General features: G+C 42.3%; 1 long non-coding RNA gene and 4 other non-coding genes across 5 annotated transcripts; all 5 read left to right on the top strand.

Annotated features, from left to right (window-relative positions):
- The first annotated feature begins 6,780 nt into the window (after positions 1-6,780).
- TRNAA-CGC (transfer RNA alanine (anticodon CGC)) lies at positions 6,781-6,852 on the top strand. Its single transcript has one exon. It is a non-coding gene; the product is annotated as a tRNA-Ala (tRNA).
- A 548-nt stretch (positions 6,853-7,400) lies between these two features.
- Positions 7,401-7,474, top strand: TRNAI-AAU (transfer RNA isoleucine (anticodon AAU)). Its single transcript has one exon. It is a non-coding gene; the product is annotated as a tRNA-Ile (tRNA).
- Positions 7,475-8,528: 1,054 nt separating this feature from the next.
- Positions 8,529-8,600, top strand: TRNAP-AGG (transfer RNA proline (anticodon AGG)). Its single transcript has one exon. It is a non-coding gene; the product is annotated as a tRNA-Pro (tRNA).
- Positions 8,601-8,819: 219 nt separating this feature from the next.
- Positions 8,820-9,480, top strand: LOC144340547 (uncharacterized). The gene is made up of 2 exons (XR_013416776.1): positions 8,820-9,010; positions 9,226-9,480. It is a non-coding gene; the product is annotated as an uncharacterized LOC144340547 (long non-coding RNA).
- Positions 9,481-10,270: 790 nt separating this feature from the next.
- Positions 10,271-10,343, top strand: TRNAK-CUU (transfer RNA lysine (anticodon CUU)). Its single transcript has one exon. It is a non-coding gene; the product is annotated as a tRNA-Lys (tRNA).
- Positions 10,344-18,159: the final 7,816 nt, after the last annotated feature.

Below are 18,159 nucleotides of genomic sequence, written 5' to 3'. Positions count from 1 at the left end.
ACTGAAAAGTTCATCCTTTCCCCAGTGATTTGTAACACTGCCTCTTTCATAAATTAAATTTTTGTGTACGTGTGTGGGTCTTTTGATGGTTTCTATTCTGACTGACATCAATTTGTCTAATCTTATAGCAGTACAATACAGTCCTGATTATTGCAACTTTAGGAAAAGGTCTGATAAAAACCAAGATGCCTCCACATTTTGTCATAATTTTAGCCAATTTCACCTCTGTCTCCAATATCACCACAAAATTTTTCTTCCTTGGAGTGTCTTGGCTATTCTTAGCCAACTGTTCCTCCATATTACTTCTAGAATTAGATCAACAATTTGTAAATCAAACAAACCCAAGAACATTGAAATTTTGATTGGATTTGTATTGAATTTATAGATTAATCTGGTAAGCCAAGTCATCTTTACAATGTTGTCTTCCAATACATGAATATGGTTCAGCTCTCCATTTACTTAGGCCTTTGAAATATCTTTCAGTAAAGTTTATAATTTTCTCCATAAAGGTCTTCTTGTTAATATTTCCTGGGAACTTTATGCTTTTTAACACTACTTTCTATGGCATATTTTTAGTTATTACATTTTCTGGTTTTAGCTAACGTTGATTTCAATTTTTGTATCCAGCAACCTTGCTACCTTTCATTCTTGTATCTGCATATTCTTGTGGGGTTTTTGTTTTTTCCATAGACAACCATATATTCTGTGTATATAAACTGTTTTGTTTCTTTTTAGTCCTTATACCTATAATTTCTTTTTCTAATGCTCAGTGTAGTCTAGGTGTTGGTGTCTGCTTTTTTTTTTTTTTTTTTTCCCCAGCCAGAGCCTCACTCTGTCTCCCAGGCTGGGGTGCAGTGATGCGATCTCAGCTCGCCGCAACCTCCGCCTCCCGGGTTCAAGCGATTCTTCTGCCTCACCTTCCAAATACGTGGGACTGCAGGCGTGCACCACCACACCCGACTAATGTTTGTATTTTTAGTTAGTAGAGACGGAGTTTCACCATGTTGGCCATGCTGGTTTCGAACTCCTGACCTCAGGTGATCCACCCGCCTCAGCTTCCCAAAGTGCTGGGATTACAGACGTGCGCGACCATGGCCGGCCGCGTCTCTCCTTTTTTGTTTCTTTTTTTTTTGTTTTTTGAAATGGAGCCTCACTCTGTCACCCAGGCTGGAGTGCAGTGACGCGATCTCTGCTCACTGCAACCTCCGCCCCCGATTCTCCTGCCTCAGCCTCCCGAGTAGCTGGTATTACAGATACCTACCACCAGGCCTGGCTAATTTTTTAATTTTTATTGTTATTATTTGTATTTTTAGAAGAGACGGGTTTTTGCCATATTGGTCAGGCTGGTCTCAACCTCCTGGCCTCAAGTGAACAGCCCGCCTTGGCCTCCCAAAGTGCTGCGATGACAGGCATGAGCCACCATGCCCAGTGCCATTAGAGTTTTGAGCAAAGAAATGGCACAGTCTAAGGTGTTTCATATATGCGTGTATGTGTATGGCTGCTGCATGAGCAATAGACTGTAAGCTGTCACAGCAATCTAGGCAAAACATGTTGATGATTTGTACCTAGTATGGAACCGTGAAGAGGTCTGAGAGAGTTGGCAGTAAATAATGCCAAGTTTGGATGATTGCTTAGCCTTTCTAAGCCACAGTTTCCTCTGTAGCAAAGCAAGAACTAATACCTATTTTGCAAGGTTTTGAAAAGAATTAGAGACACTTTATGGAAATGACTAATATTGCAGTTTACCTAATTAGCATATTGATGCATAAAGCTCTGTTGGAGATTTGAAAAAAAATTAATATTTCCCAGAATCTTTCATCGCCACTGAAAAACAGAAGGAAAAAAGACGATTCGATTACTCCACAAAACTGAGGCCCAGGACATTCCATATGGAGCCCTTACTAAAACCAATAAGTAGCATATATAGTAAAATTGGAATTACATAATAGCATTTTTTTCCTTTGTAATAGTGAATTGCTGGCATTTCTACTTTGTTATGCTGTATTACCATCCTTCATCTGCTCAACTATTCCCACTCCATTTTATTTGTTAAACAACAAACACTTATCTGCACTTTATGCCTGACAACAGATTAGGATCAAGGATAAAAGAAATATTCCCTGTTCTCAGCTCAAAGTTGAATGAGAGCCGGGTGCAGTGGCTCACCCCTGTAATCTCAGCACTTTGGGAGGCCAAGGCAGGCAGATCATTTGAGGTCAAGAGTTCGAGACCAGCCTGACCAACATAGTGAAACCCTGTCTCCTACTACAAATACCAAAATATTAGCCAGGCATGGTGGCGCATCCCTGCAGTCCCAGCTACTCAGGAGGCTGAGACAGGAGAATCGCTTGAACAGGGGAGGTGGAGGTTGCAGTGAGCCGATATGGCGCCACTGCACTCCAGCCTGGGTGACAGAGTGAAACTCCATCTCAAAAAAACAAAACAAAACAAAACAATACGTTGAATGGGATAGAGAGATAGGTCACCATACAGTAGTGTGCTCTCTGTTATAACACAGCAAGAGACCCAAACCCCGATGCCAGGGCATGAAGAGGCCTTAGGGAAGACTTCCTGTAGTATGTTGACACATGACCAACAAAATGAAAACAGAAAGGAGCTAGTCAAGCAAGGAGTGAGAAAAAGCCTTTTAGTAAGAACAATAACGTTTACAAAGATGTTAAGAGAATGGTGCATAGATGTTTACTTTTATTCTTTTTTCCCCCTCTTGCTGTCATCTTAGGTGCACAGATGTTCAATAAATTATTGTTGGATCAAAAAATAATTAAGATGAATAACCAAATTATATCAGGTTTCCGACTATAATAAAAGAGAATTATTAAGTGTTGTTTGCCCAGCTGCCCAGTGATTTATATGAATAATTTTATTTCGAAAACTCTATGAGCTGAGTAGAATTGTTCTCATTAAACTTTACATTTAGACAAACATAAATTTAGACATATATCAGCCTGAGTGATCTAGAGTATTTTGTTTGTTTTGTTTTGTTTTTTTGAGACGGAGTTCCACTCTTGTCGCCCAGGCTGGAGTGCAATGGCGCGATCTCAGCTCACTACAACCTCCGCCTCCCGGGTTCAAGCGATTCTCTTGCCTCAGCCTCCCGAGTAGCTGGAATTACAGGCGCCTGCCACCGTGCCCGGCTACTTTTTTGTGTTTGTTTTAGTAGAGACAGAGTTTCACCGTGTTTGCCAGGCTGGTCTCGAATTCCTGACCTCGTGATCCGCCCGCCTTGGCCTCCCAAAGTGCTGGGATTACAGGCGTGAGCCACCACGCCCGGCCTAGAACTTTTAATAACCAAATTTCTGACCCTCACATCTGAGGAACTGAGCATGGAAGAGTTGGAAAGAAGAGGAAGGGAAACTCATTTTTCTGTATCCGTCCTTGCACCACTACCTTCTTTTCTCAGTAGTAGTTGTGTTACAGGAAAGGGGCCCCGATCCAGACCCCAAGGGAGGGTTCTTGGCTTTCACGAAAGAAAGAATTCAGGGCGAGTGTACAGTGCAAAGTAAGAGCAAGTTTAATAAGAAAGTTAAGTAGTGAAAGTACAGCTACTCCATAGACAAGAGTAGGGTGTTCCTGAAACACTGAGGAACGCATCCACCCTAGGTACAATACTTATATATATGGGGAGATGTGCTCTGCTACAAGGGTTTGTGATAAAGGATTAATTTTCTTATTATATTTTGTAAGAACCGATAATATTATATTTAAAGCAAAATTTCGAATGCCTTTGTTCTCCAGATGTGGGGACATCTGGACACTCCCAAGTCTGGGTCTGTTTACTAAACATTATTAATTTGTTTCCTTAACCATAAATATCTAGAGGCTAGGAATGCCTGACTTTCTGGTAATGCAGCCCAGCAAAAGTTCCAGCCTCGTTTTCCTAGTCCTCACTCAAAATGGAGTCGCTCTGGTTCGAATGCCTCTGACAGAGATACTGGTAAAATGTACCTCCCTCGGTTGCAGTGAGCCGTGATAGCTCCCCTGAACTCCATCCGGTCTGGGAGATAGAGTGAGACTCCGTTTCAAAAAACAAAAAAGAAAAAGAAAAAAAAATTACCTCCTGCTTCTCTCAAAACTCTCCAATGGCTTTCAGCCTGGGTCATCAACATGGCCTGGAAGAGCCCTACTTGGGGTACTCAAGAGCGCGGCCCAAGCGCCGCAACGCCCCGCCCCTCTGGCCGCTCTGCTCTGGGACGCACTTCCGACGCCCTCGAGGCCTGGGAGGTCAGCGCCTCTTGGTGTCGCCCTGCGGGGCCGGCTCTGGTTGGCTCACTGATTCCCACTTGGGTAGGGGAGGCTTGACTGAGCTCCCACCCGGAATTTCACCTTAGACCTTTAAAGACCTTGTTCCGGCCTCAGGAGCCAGCGCTAATCTCTAGTCCTCATTAGTGGAGTTGCGGCGGAAGGGGATGGCAGGCACCCGACAGTGGTCTCCTCAAAAATGGCGAATTTCTGCGGGGATTTATCTTTTAGCTCCCAGGGAGCCCTCTGACCCCAACAGGAAGCCCATGGAGCCCTTTTCAAAAATTGTAGTTTTGAAAAATTAAAAAAATACACAGGATTTCAAAGAAAGCCAATTATACTACAAAACAGTTATCAAACGATTAAAATAATTTCAGAGTAATGTGTGCTTCTCATTAAGGCATTAAATATTAAACTTCAAGACCCGTCTTATGACTGCTGTAATTTTGAAACAGTTGTCTTGGGTATTTGTAACAACTGTATTTATATTGTATACAGAAATATGTGATTTTTCTTGGTGACAGAGTCACAGTTACTTCTCTTTCAATTGTATTAGCAAGTGAAAGATACGTTAAATTTCAGTTAGAATAGACTAGAATCAGAAATAATCAGAACGCAGTGTCTGTGGTAAAAGGAACAGTTCGTGCAACTTTGTTTCTGTTACTTATGTATGACTGACGATGTACACTAAACTTCAAATTGTAGGTCACTACCAAAAACATGAAAGCTACTGCCACTAGGCCCAAGTTCTGAGTGAGGAACCACGTCTGTTTACCTAGGCAGCCCCAGGGCTCAGCAAAACAGGGGATCAGAAAGGAGCACACTAATGGAGAAAACAGGGAGCCTTTGCATTTTTGTTGCTTTTCAAGAAAGAGTTTAACCTTTAACAACTTGTAACCACTGTTATTGCAACTTTATTCCTATTCCAGATGAAAAACTTTGTGCACTGAGGCTCCCTTTCCAAAAGGCCCATCTATTTTCTAAACAGCTCCTAGGTTATGAAATCTATGGTCAGCTCAAGAGTCCTTCATTTATTCGGGGATATCAGCCTGTGACTTGACCTTACCTTCCTCCCTCTAACCGCAGTAACCTCTCTCGCCTTGTCCGTAGTTTCCCTTCCGCTATCTCAGTTACCCCCTTCAACCGTGGTCCAAAATATTAAATGAAACTTCCAGAAATAAAAAATGCGTAAGTTTCAAATAACTCCCCTTTCTCAGTAGCGTCATGAAATCTCCCATCCGCCCGAGGATCATCACTTTGTTCAGAGTATCCACGGGGTATGCGCTCCCCACACGTTAATCACTTAGTACTCATCCTGGTTATCAGATCGAAAAAACATAGTATACTATGGTACTATCCGAGGTTTCAGGCATTCACTGGGTGTCTTGGAACATATCTCCCGTTGATAAAGAAAGAATACTGTACATATTGGGTTAAAAATGAAGAAATGGAAAGAAAAAAGGAGAAACACAGCGACACCTGAACAGGGATTTGAAACCTGGGCCCTCAGATTAAAAGTTCGTGGCCATACTGACTGAGCTACCAAGGTTCGTACAAAATGTCCAAACCACATCAACCCTGGTATATTAATCTATATATCTGACCTAGCACGTGATTGTAGAAGGTTCAGCTGTGATTTTAATAAGGTGCTGGTAATTTAGAAATTCTTGCTAATGACAGCACAGAAACTCAGCCACAACGAGGGTCCGTTTTAAGACCGAGGTCTACCCATATTACAAATTAATACTAACATCCCCCCAAAATTCTATCTATCTATCTATCTATCTATCTATCTATCTATCTATCTATCTATCTATCTACCTACCTACCTACCTACCTACCTATCTACCTATCTTTCTACACGCATATATATGTATTCATGTAATTCAGTCCAGTCAAAGACTAACAGAATGCTCGCCTTCAGTTCCTAGGCTTCCCAGATAAATATCTCAAATCCTCTCTCCAAACTTGGGCCCAAACAAAACATTTTCAAAAGTAGCCTGATCTGACGCTGGTGCACGTAAAGGGGAGTAATTGAATCACCTTTTCGGCGACATACTTAGGGAAGCTGATGTGAGACGAAGGATAGAGAAAACTGTTTGATTTAGCAGTGCTTGGTTTCACCTGCCTTGGTTTTCAGTGTTCAGTTTCTTTGAAAAAAGGAAAAAGAAATTAAAGAAGTTTGTAAAGAAGCGTCCTCACTCTCCTTTTTCTTCTCAGATTTCCAGGTAGTTATCAATAGTTCTATCCCTGGGTCAGTAGGTTAAGTATTTGACGAGTGTGTCTGATGCCTGGAAGGTTTTACACACTTTGAAAACTGATGGATGCTGCCCCATTAACCATTTCAGGATTTTGTTCGACAAATAAAAGAGAATTTAACTTCAGCAGTCAGCAAACCTTAGAATTTGGGGACCGAGACGGGGACGGGGGCAGATATGGGAGAAAGAAGGCGCGGGGGTAGGGAACAGAAATCTCTTACAAACAACTAGGGAGAACTACAAAGAACGGGCTTGCAAGGATGGGGATGTAGCTCAGTGGTAGAGCGCATGCTTCGCATGTATGAGGCCCCGGGTTCGATCCCCGGCATCTCCAAGTCCTTTTTATCCTAACCGCCCAATACTATTAGAAAGTGTATTTCAAAATGTCAAATGACTATATTTTGTATCCTCCACTTCTTTAACTTTTTATGGCGTTCTTTTAGCCACTGTTTGTAGAATTGTATATGGAGTACGGGGAACAAGGTTGCTTTGAGCTATTTTGAACTATGTGAAACAAATCGAATTGAGAACACAGGAAAACATGCCCAATGGAGAGATGACAGAAGAGGAGCAACCTGGAAAGTTGCCCGGAACCCATTAATGAGCCCTATTTGTGGTATATAGTTTGCCTTTAGGGCAAAAATAATCTTGGCTTGAGAACACGGGAAGGGGAGGAAGGACGGGCTATTGTTAGTCCTGTGCGTCATAGGATGATAAAAATAGGACAAATATCGGGAGAAGGATGAATCTCAGCTAGCTCAGCACGGGCGAATTTGACTGCTCTAGTGCACCGTTCTCCCGTAGGGGAATAACGGAAACGAAAACATTCCGAAACACTGATAAAATTCTTAATGCAGTTTTTAAAACTTTGTAGATGTAGGTGGCCGGTTAGCTCAGTTGGTTAGAGCGTGGTGCTAATAACGCCAAGGTCGCGGGTTCGATCCCCGTACGGGCCACGTTTCTTTTCCTCCATCACGTAACTTACACAAAGATAAGGAGAAACCAATTGTTTGAGGACTGTTACTACAAGAAAGACTGTGCTAACCTCTACAACTAACACTTTGCCAGAAGTCCAAACATTTGTAGTAAGTTCAGAGGTCCTGTTTTCTTAAGTCATGGTGCTGAAAATGTTTGCTCATGAGAAGCAGAAAAGCAGCAGGATATTTTACGAGATTTAAATTCAATATAGGGCAAAACAATGACACCAATTTGTTTAGTGCTCCAACACCGTCCTTGAAATAGTCTGAAAACAGATAAATCTTCAGATACTGAAATGCGGGGCAAGTGTGAGAAGGGCAGTGTTCATTATCTCTGATTGCCCAGTTAAGGATCCCTACTTGGGAAGCTCAACACTCACACATCAAGACAGAAATTCCATTCCGAGAGAAACATTTTCTTGTTACTTTGATTTCCCAAGAAAGGACTAAGCCCCTTTCCAAAAATCTACCTTTTCCACATCAGCAACCTGGACCCTTTGGTCCAGGTTGGCCAACTCCAGGAATAACAGTTCAGTCCACTTCTTGATGTTAAATATCCCCCGTTCCTTGTACAACGAATGTCCTCTGTTTATTTACGACCTCAAAGCTGTATATCCTGTCGAGTGAATTTTCACGTGTTTTACTATTTTCTATGGAAAATGCTGATCTCAAGTCGCGAGCTCCACGTGGGCTTTGTTAGCCCCATACCTGTGGGTGAGCTCGAGCGCTTGTCAAAAACGAAACTTACTGGTCCTCGTCTCCAGATACTTTGACGCAGATTTGAGAAGGAACCCAGATTTCTGCGTTTTAAACAAACGCCACAGTTGTTTCTTTTAGAAAGGATGGGTCAAGAGCCCTTTGAGATAACAGTCCTTAGGATTGGATTGAGGGGAAATTCTGAGAGTCTCGACCTGATAATTTTTTAATAAAGTTAATTAAAGGTATTATAAATTATAGTTGCATATAGCTACATGTACATTTTTTTAAAAAATTAGTAAATATTAAACATATTTAAAATAGGTCATGATCAGGCGGCTCGTTGGTCTAGGGGTATGATTCTCGCTTAGGGTGCGAGAGGTCCCGGGTTCAAATCCCGGACGAGCCCACGTTTTGTTTCTTGCTTTTTAATCTAGCTGCCTTCACCTAACCTTAGTTTCTAAGTTAAAACTTTCCAGTTAGAAGTGCCGGTAATCGTGGCATCGATATGCATTCAAACCCAACAAGTGAGTTGCGATCTCTAGTTAAGGACTTTTTTTTTTTTTTTGGCTTCTCTTTAGTTTTCCATCCGCTCTACAGAGACTTTTGCAAGGGCAAACGTTTCCGGATCTTCTAGAACTTCCGACTCCACGATTGTGTTCCTGTGAAATATGTTAGAAATAAAATGGCCACATCTTAATTCAATGCTGCTTATTATTGATTCATTACATCAAAGGATGGATTTAAATGGGAAGATTAAGAGTCAACGTGTCAGGAACCTTGGAGTTATTTCGACTTTCCTCATTGCTACAGCGTCAGGTACTACCTTGTCATATATATCAGGGTTCTGCTTTCTTCTGAGAAGGAGCATTTTTTCTCTCCTCCTGGAGCGTACCGTTGGTATACTCATTTGTCCGGAGCCGTGTGGCCCGGCCATAGCGATAATAATTGACAACTGATGCCTGAGCTCTATGAGTTTCCACTCTATGCCTCCTCCCTAGATTTACTTTCTTCCCTGTACTGCTATCTCATAGGCCAGTACAAAATGCCGCTCTTCCGGGTTCTTCATCACCCATCTTCCCGCACCCGGGAAGATGATCAACTTACAGCGCAGGCGCCATTCCGCACCTGGCAAAATTACCAACTAAGGGCGCAGTCGCAACATGACCTCCGAAACCTACCTGGCCACGCCCGCCGCAGGGCCACCGTCATCGCCCTGGCCCAACCTCCTCCCCTGCTGGTCTATATAAGGCATTAGGCTGCCACCAATAAACGAGACTTGATCAGGATACTGTCTTGTCTCCATTTCTCGTGTCTCTTGTCCCCCCGAGTTCCCACTCCCTCTTCTAGGGTCTACGTTGACGATCCCGTGGGACGGGACACTCATTAAGTAGATTTTTTTTTTAATCTATTGTGCTGAATCTACTTTTGCGGTTGGCGGTAAACACAACATACAAAAATCACTGAATCCTATATTGTAGTGGTTGTCATATTCTTTATATTAAAATATAATTGCAACCCTGCCCCATTTTCTGTGTGTGCCTTGATTATGAAGGGCAACAAATGAGAAAACATACGAGTCCAGCAAAGGTGAGAGAACACCGCAGACATTTTCCTGAGGGCCATATCCACATAGCTTGGCAGGAGGGGCAAGAATTGATGGGTTATGAGAACAAGAGAGGAACGCCTCACTGGACCACGGAGAGGGTCCAAGATATTGTTTGGGCTCGAGGACCTAAGGTCCTTGAGACTATGCTTGGAGCCACATTGGTAACCGGGTCTGGAGTTTTGGGAGTGCCAGTGCGGGAGTCACTCTGGTAAGCATCCAATGACACTGACTTTTAGGTTATGGAAACATTCTGTGGTCTATCAACACAAATTGGTGAGAATGGGGAAAAGAGGGAAGATGTAGAGAAAGTGAGTGGAATGCATATTAATGATTCAGATAATGTTTACGTCCTTTGAGTTTCATTTCATCTTGCCTATAAAATCAACATAAACATAAAATCCACAATCCCAACTGTACAAAAGAAGTTATGTATACTCTTAGCCTATTGGGGAAAACCTAGCCTTTCTCGAGCCCGGCTAGCTCAGTCGGTAGAGCATGAGACTCTTAATCTCAGGGTCGTGGGTTCGAGCCCCACGTTGGGCGCTTTGTCTTAATTCATCCTCAAATGTTTTCAGTTTCCTCATTGCTGTCCAAAAAAAAAGGGCGTTATTAAAGCTCATCTACTCTGAAGGAATGTGATCGTGGTGACCATTTTAGCCTTACTGACTTGACTGACATATTCCAGCCTTCTCTGAAATTCTAGCTGAACTTAGTCTCAGCGCTCCCTGGTGTGGATACACTTTTCTCTAGCCTAGAGGTTTTGTAAAACCAGAGATACTTAAACATAGGTTATGTAGGTTGGTGGTAGGGCACGAGCTCTTGTATATTTAATAAGTTCCTGGGCTACTTCTGAAGCACAAATCCCAGCAAAAAAGGTTTATGAGGCAGGAAGAAGGATCCATGACTATGAGTTAAAAAAGCATACCATACACCTCTTCGTTGATTTCAAAAGCCCAGTTAGCCACATACTTTCCTCTCACTTCACTAACATAGTTCTTATCTCTTCAGGTGTCAGGGCAATATAAAGAAAATGTTCCAGCTCAGGTATCCAAGACTGGTTGTACATGTGAATCACCTGAGGCACTTCTAAAATTTTAGATTCCTGGGCCCTAACTCAGATTCACAGGATCTGAATCTCCAATGCTTTAGAAACCATTGTTTTATAAGGTCCTTTTTTTATTTTATGATACATATAGCAAGTTGGCTGCCTATTCAGTCTAGAATTCCACAGGCAATCAACGCCTTATGGAAAACACCACCATGTTTCTATAATAGATGTAAGGTATTCGCTTTTTGGGTTGAGAAACTTGATGTTACATGTTTTCCTGCCATTCCCAGTTCAGGGAAACTCCAGAAGGATGAGCTTCTGATTAATACATGTTTCCTACATAAATGAAAGATACTTATCCATTCATTCATTACACACGTTTATTGAGAACCATAGGTGTTAGGCATTGTTTTGGGTGTTTGAGATCCATGAGTGAACAAAACTAAGATTTCTGCCCCTCACATTCTATGGAGGGAGGCAAACGGTAAGTATTAAGTATAAAAGTAACAAATAAAAAGGTAAGAAGAAAAAAAAGTCAGCTACGTAGGATGTTAGAACGTAATTGGAAGCGCTAGGAATGCTGTGGTGCATGTTGCAGTATTGGCTAGGGTAGTAGAGCTGGGCCTCATGGAGGTGACATTTGAGCAAAGACGGTCAAAAAATATTATCAAAAAGAGTTCCTGGACCAGGCGTGGTGGCTCACGCCTGTGATCTCAGCACTTTGGGAGGCCGAGGCGGGTGGATCACTTGAGGTGGATCACTCCAGACCAGCCTGGCCAACATGGTGAAACCCGTCTCTACTAAAAGTACAAAAATTAGCCGGGCCTGGTGGTGCACGCCTGTAATCCCAGCTACTCTGGACGCTGAGGCAGGAGAATGGCTTGAACCCGGGAGGCGGAGGTTGCGGTGAGCCGAGATGGCGGCACTCCACTCCAGCCTGGGCCACAAGAGCGAAACTCCGTCTCAAAAATAAAAATAAAAACATTAAATAGGCCAGGCGCGGTGGCTCACGCCTATAATTCCCAGCACTTTGGGAGGCTGAGGCAGGCAGATCACCTGAGGTCGGGTGTTGGAGACCAGCCCGACGAACATGGCGAAACTCCGTCTCTACTAAAAATACAAAAAAAAAAAAATTTGCCGGGTGTAGTGGCGCATGCCTGTAATCCCAGCTACTTGGGAGGCTGAGTCAGGAGAATCGCTTGAACCTGGGAGGCGGAGGTTGCGATGAGCCGAGATTGCGCCATTGCACTCCAGCCTGGGCAACAGGAGCGAAACTCCGTCTCAAAAATAAAACAAAATAAATAAAAATAAAAGAGTTCCTAGCTGGGCGCGTAGCTCAGGCCTGTAATCCCAGCACTTTGGGAGGTCGAGGTGGGCGAATCACTTTAGATCAGGAGTTAGAAACCAGCCTGGCCAACACGGTGAAACCCCGTATCTACTAAAAATACAAAAATTAGCCGGGTGTGGTGGTGTGTGCCTGTAATCCCAGTTACTCAGGAGGCTGAGGCAGGAGAAACGCATGAGCCCGGGAGGCGGAGGTTGCAGTGGGCGGAGATCTCACCACTGCAGTCCAGCCTGGGAGACAGAGTGAGACTCAAAAAAGAAAGTTTCTAAGTAGAGAAATCAAGTAGAGCCTAAGGCAAAAGCACAGTCTGGTATACTATAGAAACAGCAGGGGGACAGTGTGGCTGCAGCAGTATGAGAGAAGAATAGTGGGAAGGAAGTCAAAAAGATATGGAGCCTTCCGGGCTTTAAGGACTTTAGATTTAACTGAGAGATGGGAAGTCTGTGAAGGTTCTGAACAGAAGAGTAACAGTGTTGCGGGAAGTCCGGGACCCCGAACGGAGAGACTGGCTGAAGCCGTGGCTGAAGAACATAAATTGTGAAGATTTCATGGACATTTATTAGTTCCCCAGATTAATACTTTTATAATTTCTTACGCCTGTCTTTACTGTAATCTCTGAACATAAATTGTGACGATTTCATGGACACTTATCACTTCCCCAATCAATACCCTTGTGTTTTCCTGTGCCTGTCTTTACTTTAATCTCTTAATCCCATCATCTTCTTCAGAAACTGAGGAGGATGAATGTCGCCTCAGGACCCTGTGATTGTGTCAACTGCACAAATTGTTTGTAGAGCATGTGTGTTTGAACAATATGAAATCTGGGCATCTTTAAAAAAAGAACAGGATAACAGCGATGTTCAGGGAACAAGAGAGGTAACTTTGAACTGGCCGCCGGTGAGTAGAACGGAACAGAGCTATATTTCTCCTCTTTCATAAGCAAATAGGAGAAATATCGCTGAATTATTTTTCTCAGCAAGGAACATCCCTGAGAAAGAGAAAGCGCCCTGAGGGTAGGTCTATAAACGGCCCCTTTAGAAGCATGCCGTCTTTTATGGTCGAAGCCGAAGGGATGAAATAAGCCCGGGTCTCCTGTAGCGTTCCCAGGCTTATTAGGAGCAGGAAAATTCCCACCTAATAAATTTTGGTCAGACAGGTTGTCTGCTCTCAAACCCGGTTTCCGGATAAGATGTTATCAACGACAATGCGTGCCCGAAACTTCATTAGCAATTTTAATTTCGCCTCATCCGGTGGTCCTGTGATCTCGCCCTGCCTCCATTTGCCTTGTAATATTTTATTACCTTGTGAAGTATGTGATCTCTGTGACCCACAACCTATTCGTGCACTCCCTCCCCTTTTGAAAATCGCTAATAAAAATGTGCTGGTTTTACAGCTCGGGGAACATCACGGAAACTGCCGACATGTGATGTCTCCCCCGGACACCCAGCTTTAAATTTCTCTCTGTCTTGTGCTCTTTCCCTTTATTGCTCAGCCCAGCCGAGACACTTAGGAAATAGAAAAGAACCCACGTTAAACTTCGGGAGCGGGTTCTCCCGATGTAACAGAATCTAACTTACCTTTTAAAAAGATAATTTTAACTGTTGTGTTGAGAAAAGACCTTAGGGGGACAATGATAGAAACAAGGAAACCAATTAAGAGACTCCTGATGACAAAAAGTATTAAGAAAGATCAGAGTACTAGCAGGGAAAGAGAAGTGGGTCTATCTGGAAGGCTGAATCAGTAAGATTTCCTGGTAGATTTGAATGGGAATGAGAAGAATAGTCAAGGATAACTTTAAGGGCAGAACACCAACCTTATACATCCATACCAACGAATAAAAGTGTTAAGTGGCCCAGTGTATTTTTTTAAAAATTGCCCTCAAACTTGGAAAGACTGAATTCACATAAAATGTTCTCTACTATTTAATCAGAGCAAAAGGGGTTCAATGATAACAAGAGTTATATCACTGTGAAGACTTGATATATCAGGTCTGCAGCCCACTGCATCTGTAAGGAGCCCCAGAACATGGATATTGCATGGAGAGAATGCTCACCTCTGAGCACACTGGAGACACGATGACAAATTACCACTGTCTGTCCTCTGCCATCTGGAGACAAGATGACAAATTACCACTGTCTGTCCTCTGCCATCCAACCCTTCCTTTCTTCTTCCTCTTCTTCTTCTTCTTCTTTTTCTTCTTCTTCTTCTTCTTCTTCTTCTTCTTCTTCTTCTTCTTCTTCTTCTTCTTCTTCTTCTTCTTCTTCTTCTTCTTCTTCTTCTTCTTCTTCTTTTTCTTCTTCTTCTTCTTCTTCTTTCTTTCTTCTTCTTCTTCTTCTTCTTCTTCTTCTTCTTCTTCTTTTCTCTTCTTCTTCTTTTCTTCTTCTTCCTCTTCCTCTTCTTCTTCTTCTTCTTTCTTTTTTTTTTTTTTTTTTGTAGATCTCCCTATGTTGCCCAGCCTGGTCTCAAATCCCTGGCTCAAGGAATCCTCCTGCCTCGTCCTCCCAAAATGCTAGGATTACAGGCATAAGGCATCACAGGCCCTTTTTTCTTTACTCAGTAACCTGAATATTAACAGTAATTCATCACCTGCTCCATGTGATGTTATATCCAGTTTTAAAACGATTCCATATTTTATTTACTTAGATAAATAGCACATAGAGTTGGGCACAGGAAATTACAAGTATTAAACTAGAAGGGGACTGTCGCAGTGTTTTACGTCTGTAATCTCAGCACTTTGGGAGGCCAAGGTGAGCAGATCACTTGAGCTCAGGAGTTCAAGACCAGCCTGGCCAACATGGCAAAACTCCATCTCTACAAAAAATACAAAAATTAGTTGGAGGTAGTGGTGCTCATGTCAAGTTCCAGCTACTGGGGAGGCTGAGGTGGGAGGATCGCTTGAACACAGGTGGCGGAGGTAACAGTGAGCCATGATTGCACCACTACACTCCAGCCTGGGTGACAGAGTGAGACCCTGTCACTAAATAAATAAATAAACTAAGTAACTAACTAGATGGACTCCCTAGGATTTGGGTGTATTGTTGGTGTATACACCATGAAACTGAGAATTATGAGTTAACATAAAATGGATGAAATTGACCACAGTAACTTTTCTTCAGTACAGTGAGACTTGACTGTTCTCTAAGTCTACTTTAAAAAAGATACAGTGTCTTTCAAAACAATTGACAAACACATTTTTATTAAGCACCTTTTCATTGCTGGACATTTAATAAAAATATGAACATGATATAGTCCCTGCCTTCAAGAAAGCTGCCATCAAGACTACTTTCAGTGGTCGTTTCCATAATTTGTTACCAGAGAAGTTTCTCTGAATGTATAAAGCACTGTAAGAAAAAAGAAAAATGAAAATTGCCATATATCTACTGGGTGAACGTGACTGATTTAACAAAAATTACATCCACAGCTATATTTTAATTGTCTGGCAATAGGAAATGAAGGTGCAGTCAGGTGTGATGGCTCATGCCTGTAATTCCAGCACTTTGGGAGGTCAAGGCAGGAGGATTGCTTGAGGCTAGGAGTTCAAGACCAGCCTGGGCAACATAGAGAGACCCTGTCTCTATATATTTTTTTTAAAAAAAATTCTTTTTCAAAAAATACAAAAATTAGCTGGGTGTGGTGGTGCACACCTGTAGTCCCAGCTACTTGGGAGGCTGAGGTGGGAGGATCGCTTGAGCTCAGGAGGTTGAGGCTGCAGTGAGCTGTGATTGAGCCACTGCACTCCAGCCTTGGTGACAGAGCAAGACCCTGTCTCAAAAAAATTAAATAAAATAAAAAAGGATAAAGCATGTGCATTGCTTTATGTTTCTGTAAATAATTCTAGGATTTGAGTGCTAGAAATAGCATCAAAAAAAGTTAGTGGGGCCAGGCGTGGTGGCTCATGCCTGTAATCCCAGCACTCTAGGATGCCGAGGCAGGTGGATCACCTGAGGTCAGGAGTTCGAGACTAGCCTGGCCAACATAGTGAAACCCATCTCTACTAAAAATACAAAAATTAGCAGGGCGAGATGGTGGGTGCCTGTAATCCCAGCTACTCGGGAAGCTAAGGCAGGAGAATAATTTGAACCCAGGAGGTAGAGATTGCAGTAAGCCGAGATCACGCCACTGCACTTTAACCTGGACAACAAGAGCAAAACTCTGTCTCAAAAAAAATAAATAAATAAAAATTAAAAAATAAAAAAAATAAAAAAAATTAGCCTGCTGGGCATGATGGCTCACGCCTGTAATCCCAGCACTTTGAGAGGACAAGGCAGGTGCATCACCTGAGGTCAGGAGTTCGAGACCAGCCTGGCCAATATGGCAAAACCCTGTCTCTACCAAAAATACAAAAATTAGTTGGGTGTGGTGGCTCACGCCTCTAATCCCAGCTACTTGGGAGGCTGAGGCACAAGAATTGCTTGAATCCAGGAGGCAGAGGTTGCAGTGAGCCAAAATTGCATCACTGCACTCCAGCCTGAGTGACAGAGTGAGACTCTGTCTCAAAAAAAAAAAGTTAGCCTTGTATGGATATATGATTTTAAATATAATCTTAAAAGCAATCTAAAATGAAAATTGAAAATATTTGGGCCATCTAATGTATTAAAATATGAAATACTAGCATCATCTATGAAATACTTTAGCCAAAAATATTTTAAGTTGAATTGAATCAAGTTTCTAGACATACCTTCTAATGTATAGAACATAGAAGATCAAATGCAACAAAACTATGAATCAATGGTCTTTAAAAAGTCAACGTTATAAAAATATTGAGAGACTAAAGACATTACAACCACATGGAATGAGTGACTCTATACTGAATTATAGTTCGAAAAAATAAATACATAAATATATTCTTGGGATAACTAGAGAAATTGGATCATAAGCCAGTTATTAGATACAATGAAATTACTGATACTTTTCCCAGGAGTGATAACAAGTTTATGATGTGTAGAATGCTCTTACATGTAGGAGTGCTTGCTGAAGTGTTTAAATGGTAAAGTCATCACATCTGTCACTTATTTTCAAACAGTTCAGCAAAAGAAATGTACATGCTATATGTGTGCACACACAAGAAAGAGAGATTGATTTAAAGCGAGTATGGCAAATACTAGCAATTGTTGATTGTGGAGTGTATATATTGTTCACTGCAATATTATTTCAATTCCTTTTTGTAAATTTAAAACTTTTCGGCCGGGCGCGGTGGCTCAGGCCTGTAATCCCAGCACTTTGGGAGGCCGAGACGGGCGGATCACGAGGTCAGGAGATCGATATCAGCCTGGCTAACACGGTGAAACCCCGTCCTACTAAAAAAATACAAAAAACTAGCCGGGCGAAGTGGCGGGCGCCTGTAGTCCCAGCTACTCCGGAGACTGAGGCAGGAGAATGTCCTAAACCGGGGAGGCGGAGCTTGCAGTGAGCTGAGATCGGGCCACTGCACTCCAACCTGGGCAACAGAGCGAGACTCCATCTCAAAAAAAAAAAAAAAACTTTTCATAATAAAAAACTATAGAGAGAAAATAACCTCCTTCAAGAGTAACATATAAAAAACACGACACAACTAAAAACTGTAATAATTGTGTCCCTTTTGTAATTTCTGAGAAATCTCCAAATATTTTCTTCTATTCTTTTGTAAAGGAAGAAAGTTTAGGCAAGAGTTTATTTTAGGGACAAGCCTAAGAACATATTCTCTTTATTATTTCTGTTTTAATCCAAAGAGCTTCTTTAGATGTCAAAAGTCATGTAAAATTTGTGTATGGATGAGATTAGAGCAAGGCAAGTTCCTGGCTAATGATTCACATTAAGAGGCTGAACACACTGGGTTTGAAAATGGCTCAGGCTGGGCACTGTGACTCATTCCTGTAATCATAACACTTTGGGAAGTCGAGACCAGCCTGGCCAACATGGTGAAACCCAGTCTCTACAAAAAATACAATAACTAGCCAGGCATGGTGTCAGGTGCCTGTACTCCCAGG

Source organism: Macaca mulatta, chromosome 4 (assembly GCF_049350105.2).
Source record: "Macaca mulatta isolate MMU2019108-1 chromosome 4, T2T-MMU8v2.0, whole genome shotgun sequence".
In the NCBI taxonomy this organism is placed as follows: domain Eukaryota; kingdom Metazoa; phylum Chordata; class Mammalia; order Primates; family Cercopithecidae; genus Macaca; species Macaca mulatta.
Note: the sequence above shows the minus strand (reverse complement) of the source record. Positions and strands in the feature narration are given on the sequence as shown.